Below are 8,023 nucleotides of genomic sequence, written 5' to 3'. Positions count from 1 at the left end.
ACACGAGTCGGCGGCAACAGAAGCAAACTGGTAGCGAAGACGCGCAGTTGTGAAGATAAAAGCACTAGTCGGCGGCGGCATAACCAGTCGGCAACGGAAGACGATGATGTCCATCAGTAGTGGTAACTGTATAAACCAGACGTAGAGGTGAGAGCACTAGTCAGCAGCAGACGAGACGACCGGCGGTGAAGAAGATAAGGCCAATCAACACTGGCAGAATCATGCAGCCATGGAAGTGAAGAAACCAGTCGGCAGCCATGGCAAACGTAGGCAGCTTGTGTTGAAGATACTGATGCCTATTAGTAGTGACAGCGATGTAGCCAGCCGTGAAGAAGGTAGCATCAGTTGGCGTTATAACAGGCCAGCCGTGCAGGCGGTGACACCAGTCAGCTGCGGATGCGGCGGCCGGTCGGTGAAGACGTAGACGCCCAACAACGGCAGCATAATAAGTCTGCCGTGCAGGCGGAAGCACCAATCGGTAGCGGCGAAGGCAAGCCGGTCGGTGAAGACGCGCCCCAGCCGTGCAGGCGGAAACACCAGTCGGCGGCGGCGAAGGCGAGCCGGTCGGTGAAGACGTAGGCGCCCAACAGCGGCGGCATAATAGGCCAGCTGTGCAGGCGGAAGCACCAATCGGCAGCGGCGAAGGCAAGCCGGTCGGTGAAGACGTAGACGCCCAACAACGGCGGCATAAAGGCCAGCCGTGCAGGCGAGGACACCAGTCGGCGGCGGCAAAGGCGAGCCGGTCGGTGAAGACGTAGGCGCCCAACAGCGGCGGCATAATAGGCCAGCCGTGCAGGCGTGGACACCAGTCGGCGGCGACGAAGGCGAGCCGGTCGGTGAAGACGTAGGCGCCCAACAGCGGCGGCATAATAGGCCAGCCGTGCAGGCGTGGACACCAGTCGGCGGCGAAGTAGGCGAGCCGGTCGGTGAAGACGTAGGCGCCCAACAACGGCGGCATAATAGGCCAGCCGTGCAGGCGAGGACACCAGTCGGCGGCGGCAAAGGCGAGCCGGTCGGTGAAGACGTAGGCGCCCAACAGCGGCGGCATAATAGGCCAACCGTGCAGGCGAGAACACCAGTCGGCGGCGGACGAGGCGGCCGGTGGTGATGTTCTGACTGATCCATTCCTAGAGCGTAAGAGATAAGCTTAAAGCCATGAATCCCTTTTATGCATATCTGGATCTGGATCCTGCAGAACAAACATATAGGATGAGTAGTATCTGATATAAATATAATACTCGAGAAAAAATCAAGTATTTTAAAATATTTATAAATATGTATTTCTCCTCTTGTCAATTTTGATTTCCCCGAGCAGATGACTCATTACGTTTAAACGCTCTGCCCAACTAGTCATAGCCACCAAGCACTGGGAGTCGGCCTAAGCACTTCCCAAACATGCATATGAGTGACATGAGTTCGTCATTAATGGAACAAAGTTTCACGGATCGGAGTTTACTACTCGGGTACTTTTGCAATTATTAAGAGCAGAAAATAAATTTATCTCATCTCTATGCTTTTGATTTATTCCGAATAATACTTAGCACCTTGCGTTACTCGGTCCATCCAACGAGCCCCCGGGTGCTAGGAATCGGCCCAAAGGCAACCATCCATTGGCAAACCAAACGGAAAGCATAGGAAGATAGAACTCCATAACTCGATAGGTACTTTTGTACTCAGATTATGTCGCAAGCAATCAAGATGAATATTATAAAAAATATGATATAACATCTGTAGCCCCCGACTCACTACTCAATGGAAGACCAATTGGTGTAGTGAGGCAGAGGAAAAGGAAAAATATCATATAAAGAATAAAATAAATGACGACTTAGCTTTGTAATATTCCCCTTGGTGATGGCAGAAGTAGCCAATGTGGGAACGAAGCAGTCCATCAATGGTGACAAAAACACCAGTCGGCGCCAGTGGAACCAAGCCAGTGGTGTAGATGATGAAGCCCATTAACAGCGGCGAAGTCCGTCAACCGTATAGGCAAAAACACCAGTCGGCAGCGGCGAAGGCCAGCCGGTCGGCGAAGACGTGGACGCCCAACAACGGCGGCATGATAGGCCAGCCGTGCAGGCGAGGACACCAGTCGGCGGCGACGAAGGCAAGCCGGCGGTGAAGTCGTAGACGCCCAACAGCGGCGGCATAATAGGCCAGCCGTGTAGGCGGAGGCACCACTCGGCGGCGACGGAGGCAGGCCGGCGGTGAAGTCGTAGACGCCCAACAGCGGCGGCATAATAGGCCAGCCGTGTAGGCGGAAACACCAGTCGACGGCAGCGAAGGTGAGCCAACGGTGAGGATGTAGACGCCCAACAGCGGCGGCATAATAGGCCAGCCGTGTAGGCGGAGGCACCACTCGGCGGCGACGGAGGCAGGCCGGCGGTGAAGTCGTAGACACCCAACAGCGGCGGCATAATAGGCCAGCCGTGTAGGCGGAGGCACCACTCGGCGGCGACGGAGGCGGGCCGGCGGTGAAGTCATAGACGCCCAACAGCGGCGGCATAATAGGCCAGCCGTGTAGGCGGAGGCACCACTCGGCGGCGACGGAGGCAGGCCGGCGGTGAAGTCGTAGACGCCCAACAGCGGCGGCATAATAGGCCAGCCGTGTAGGCGGAAACACCAGTCGGCGGCGACGGAGGCAGGCCGGCGGTGAAGTCGTAGACGCCCAACAGCGGCGGCATAATAGGCCAGCCGTGTAGGCGGAAACACCAGTCGACGGTAGCGAAGGTGAGCCAACGGTGAGGATGTAGACGCCCAACAGCGGCGGCATAATAGGCCAGCCGTGTAGGCGGAGGCACCACTCGACGGCGACGGAGGCAGGCCGGCGGTGAAGTCGTAGACGCCCAACAGCGGCGGCATAATAGGCCAGCCGTGTAGGCGGAAACACCAGTCGGCGGCGACGGAGGCAGGCCGGCGGTGAAGTCGTAGACGCCCAACGGCGGCGGCATAATAGGCCAGCCGTGCAGGCGGAAACACCAGTCGGCGGCGGCGAAGGCCAGCCGGTCGGTGAAGACATGGACGCCCATGAACGGTGGTGTGACCGACCAACCGTATAGGCGATGACACCGGTCGGCGGCGACGGAAGCAGGCCGGCGGTGAAGTCGTTGTTGCTATCAGCAATGGCGGTGGCGAGGACAAGCCGGCGGAGTGGACTCGCGGCCGATCGACCGGAAAGCTGAGACGCCTCGAGTCCATGACCAGCATCAATCGCCTCAATAGTGCCGCGTAGTTATATGCGAACAACAACAAAAAATAGCAAGAAATTAATCTGAGATTAAAAATCAATATGATAAATAATGATAAAAATCAGATTGAGTTTCCCCCTGACTGATTTGGATCAAGTCAGAGAAGAGGAGCTTGAAGAAGTGGTCGACGGAAAGGAAGTGAAAACTCCCAAAGCGAAAGCGAAGTCGGCGACTCATGAAATTGATTCCATCGCGCTTGTTGATAGGAAACTCGACGCAACCCCTACCTGGCGCGCCAACTGTCGAAACATGAATTCGGCAATAATAAAACGGGGTAGCGCACGAGACCTAAAAGTGGATGGATGTGGAGACAAAGGATTTAGACAGGTTCAGGCCCTCTCGATGAGAGGTAATACCCTACTCCTGTTTGGGGATTTGAATCCGCCGGGTGTAGTATAGATCTGACGATCAGGTTGTCTCATGCCCCTAGAGGGGCTCCCTGCCCTCCTTATATAGGTTGGGGGGCAAGGTTATAAGATAGAAACCTTAACCAATACGGTATCGGTTTCCTAAATCTACTTTACAATCTTATCAAACCAGGACTTTAGGCCGTTCCATAATATACAGGGAAACGTAATACCCAAGTCATGATCTGTTACATATTTCATATATATAAGTTATCCCCTATAACTAGTCGGATAACCATGCCGTGTGGGTATGGGGTACCCATAATCTCCACAAATGGCCGCCGGCGGAGAGGGGTGGTTGCCGGCCTCCTTCCCTTCTCCTCTCTCTCCCTTGATGCAACCGGTGGCTGGCAGAAGAGGAAAAAAACCATCTTCTTCATCGCCGACCTTCCCTCCTCCTTCCTCGAGCTCCTCCGCCTTCCTCTTCCTCCACGGCGTAGCTTGTTGAAGCTCTCCACAGCAGCTCCCTATCTAGGGCTGGAGATGCTGACGGCGTTCGTCAGCTCAGGCGTCTCGAGCTCCTCGCCATCATCCACGTCATGCGCGAGCGTGTTGAGTACCTGTGCTCTCTCATCCTCTCCAACAAAGTCGAGGACCTCGCCATACGGTGTGTCGACAAGCATAACATGTGCAGAAGATTGGATAGGATTGCAATCTGTAAGTAAATCATAAATCATGCTCTTTCTTCACTGGACATTTTAATTTTTTTAGACTAAATCCTTCAATATCAATATTGAGCAAATGAAAATATCAAATCAGAAAATCAGAGTTCCTACTCGTACTGCAGCGAGCAAATCAGAGCACCATGCTCATCTACAGCGAGCAAATCATGAAGAGAAAAAAAAAAGAAATCACAAATCCACGCTCAAACTAAAGCGAACACGGTCTCCATCTCAACTACCTTGGCAAGCTCCACATCCTCCAAGACGAGCTCCCGCTTCCCGGACCTGCTACGTCGCTACGCACGTACAGGTGCTCCGCCGTCAACGACTCCAGGTCGCCGCAAGACAGCCGCGCGACTCTGGTCCGACTGCCATCCCACGGCGCAGCGTCCTGCCGGCGGCCGACGCCCCTCTCCACGCCTCCAACCCGCTACACGTCGCCCTGAAGAGTTGGGGAGAGAAGAAAGTAAAAATGGTTCGCTGACACGTGGGCCCCGCGTGGGTCCCACGTTTGACTCAGCTGGCCACATCAGTTTAAACCGGACCTAATACTGCTTGGGACCTCGATTAATCCGGTATTTTAAGTTTGACGATGTGCTTCGGTTCATGGATAAATTCCAAACTGGACGATAAATTGTGGGACCCACATTGAACTTATTCCTAGGCAAAAAGAAGAGGAAACCTAGCCCCATCAAGCGTTATCCACACGGGACAAAAATACAAACCGTGAGCCCACAAAACATCAGTCCCAAAAGGAAAGAGAAAAGACCCGACAACCTGAACCGAACTAAAAGCTGAAAATTAGAATCCGACCACGTGCAGTGCGACCAATCGCTTAATAGATAGTACCTCTCTCCCTCTAATATAAGGGATATTCATTATTTTCTTATAATGTTTGACTACTTATCTTATCCAGAAAATTTGTGCAAATATAAAAACGAAAAATTGTGCTTAAAGTACTTTAGATAATAAAGCAAGTTACAAATAAAATAAATAATAATTCTAAATTGTTTTTAATAAGACCAATGGTCAAACGGTATAAGTAAAATGTCAAAATTCCTTATATTAAGAGAAACAGAGGGAGTACTGTTTCGAAGCTCTCCGCGCTCCCAAATTCGGTGCATACGCAGGATAAATCGTTCATCCTCGGAACGTGCAGCGCGCCGACGCCGTCTCGGCCTTCATCCGTTCATCGTCCCCTCTCCTCACTCCCGTTAGCGCCGCCGTCTTCTTCAGGAGCAAGCGAGATAGAAAGGTAGAGAAAGAGAGCTCAGAGGTGCTCCTCGCTAGCGACTCCCCTCACCTTTCGACTCCAGGTGACGTCGCCGCCTTGGGTTCGCGTCCAACGCCAGCCTGGCTCCCTCTGCCGTCCATCTCCAGTATCCTGTTTTTCCATGGAAACCCTAGAAAATCTATTTCCTCCGTTTCATAATGTAAGTCATTCTAGAATTTTCCACATTCACATTAATGTTAATGAATCTAGATATATATATATATATATATATATATATATATATATATATATATATATGTCTAGAGTCATTAACATCGATATAAATGTGGAAAATGCTAGAATGACTTACATTGTGGAATGAAAGGAGTATGTTCGATATGTATTCTGAATGCAGAGAAATATTGTTTTGTTCATGATTTGTACTGTGAAGTATAAAATGGTATGAATTATCTGTAAACCCTTACATAATACACTACTGTCAAGATGTTGTATTTTTTTTTTCTAAATCTTCCAGGTTATCAAGCACTACTGCATCGTAGCAGCGCCATAGGTAGGAGGTCGTATGGCTGGGGATCGTCTCGACCTTCCGTTTCTCCACATGTGCAACAAGACGTCGATGAACTATAGCGGCAAAAAAGAAAATCAGAGGCAGCAGCGATCGGCGAGGCGTCGAGGTACTGTAGCGGCAACGTATCCACGGCAAGAAAAAAAGATCGATCAACTGAACTAGGCCCACATGCCTACGTGGCCAACAATCATATAATATTAGGATTTTTATTTTTTATATATCACTGAAATTATATATCACTGAAAATCGGTCTGTTATCTTATATGCCACTTAAAATTGGCTCTTCCTCTATATGCGATTGGCTTAAATTTGTGCACCCTCTCACTCTCGACTGTTGACTGCGTGTTGACTGACTAGGGTCAAGTCACATGTCTTTTTTTTTCTTGCATAAATGACCAAAATAACCTTTGGTTCAAAATCATGTGACTGCAAACATTCATATATTCAATAGTATGATAAATAGTGAAGATCTAGTGGCATAAAGGGAAGAGCCAATTTTGAGTGGCATACAAGGGAACCAACTAATTTTCAGTGGTATATAAGAAATTCTCAACTTTTTATTAGCATAATAATTTTTGGGACGGTTTTAGTCCAAGATTTTTGGGAACTAATTTTTAATCTTCTCTTGGAGATGCTGGCACTATGCCACTGTCTACCAAAACCCCCGAAAAAATGAGGATTGAGATTGGTTTTGGGCAGGAATAAGTTCACTTCGACTCCATTAGGTAGTACTTGAATCTGATTCATATCCTTAAACCACGATACTAGATATCTTGACCCCCCCAACTATTAAAACCGATACAATTTGACTGCTTCGGTGGTTTTGGAGGGGCGGTTTCGCTGACGTGACGCTTACGTGGCAGGGTTGACCTAGTTTTTGTTTCACATGGCATTGACGTGGCACTTATGTGGCATTATAATTAAAAAAATATGTGTGGGACCTACTAGTCATTCACACAAAAAAAATTTTGCGACACACTGACATATGGGGGCCCACATATCATCCTCTCTCTTTCTTTCCTCTCCTCTTCTTATTCCTCTACGGCCGTGGCAGGCAAGCGAGGGCGGCGACCGTAGCGGCGATGGCGAAGAAAGCATCAGAGACGCGGTTGACGAGGCGGAGACGGCGGCGAGCGGTAGAGACACGTGCGTGGCATCTCCGAAATGAGAACGGCGGCGGATGAGGCGGCGGCGACAACCTCGTGAAAACTCGGCGGCCAAGAACTCGCCGCGGGTGATCCTCCTCACGGAGCCACTCACCTCACCGATCTCCGACTGATCCGCCGCATAGGCGTCGCCCGCGCACGCCTCTCCACCACCACCGCCTCTTCCTTCTCAAACCTCCCGCCGCGCGCCTCCTCGTATTTTAGGATCGTCGTCTGGTCTTGCTGTGCGAGCGGTGGCACCTCGGCGCGTCTTTCGTCGGCAGCGAGAAGAGCTAAAAGAGAGAGGAGATGGGCAAGTGTCGGCCTCCATGAGGGAGTCCGGAAGGCGAAGGGGCGAGCCAACCTCACCGTCGACGCCAAGGACAAGCTCCTCCTCCAGCTGCAGAGGCGAGACGCCGAGAGGGCGAAGACCTCCTCAGCCGCACCACCCACAGGACGTGTCGTCGTTGCTCCAGAAGTCCGGCCAAGGTGAAGAGAAAATGGGAGAGAGAAAGAGAGAAGCGAGAGCGGGAGGAGGAAGAAGGATGGAGATAGAGAGGATAATAGTGGGCTCCACACTTTTTTATTGTGTGAATGACTAATGGGTCCCACAAAATTTTTAATTATAATGCCATGTAAGCGTCATGTCAGCGAAACCGCTCTCCAAAACCGTTGAAAGAGTCAAATTATTCCGGTTTCAATAGTTAGGGGTCGTGATATATGGTATTATGGTTTAGGGATAGGAATCAGATTTGGACACTA

At 50.9% G+C, this 8,023-nt stretch overlaps 1 long non-coding RNA gene across 1 annotated transcript; it reads right to left on the bottom strand.

Moving 5' to 3' along the window:
- Window positions 1–3,744: 3,744 nt before the first annotated feature.
- Window positions 3,745–4,687, bottom strand: LOC136351754 (uncharacterized). The gene is made up of 2 exons (XR_010734892.1): window positions 4,554–4,687; window positions 3,745–4,307 (listed from the first exon to the last, which is right to left on the bottom strand). It is a non-coding gene; the product is annotated as an uncharacterized lncRNA (long non-coding RNA).
- Window positions 4,688–8,023: the final 3,336 nt, after the last annotated feature.

The sequence above is a fragment of the Oryza sativa genome, chromosome 9 (assembly GCF_034140825.1).
Source record: "Oryza sativa Japonica Group chromosome 9, ASM3414082v1".
NCBI lineage: Eukaryota > Viridiplantae > Streptophyta > Magnoliopsida > Poales > Poaceae > Oryza > Oryza sativa.
This window is presented reverse-complemented; position numbering and strand designations above follow the sequence as displayed.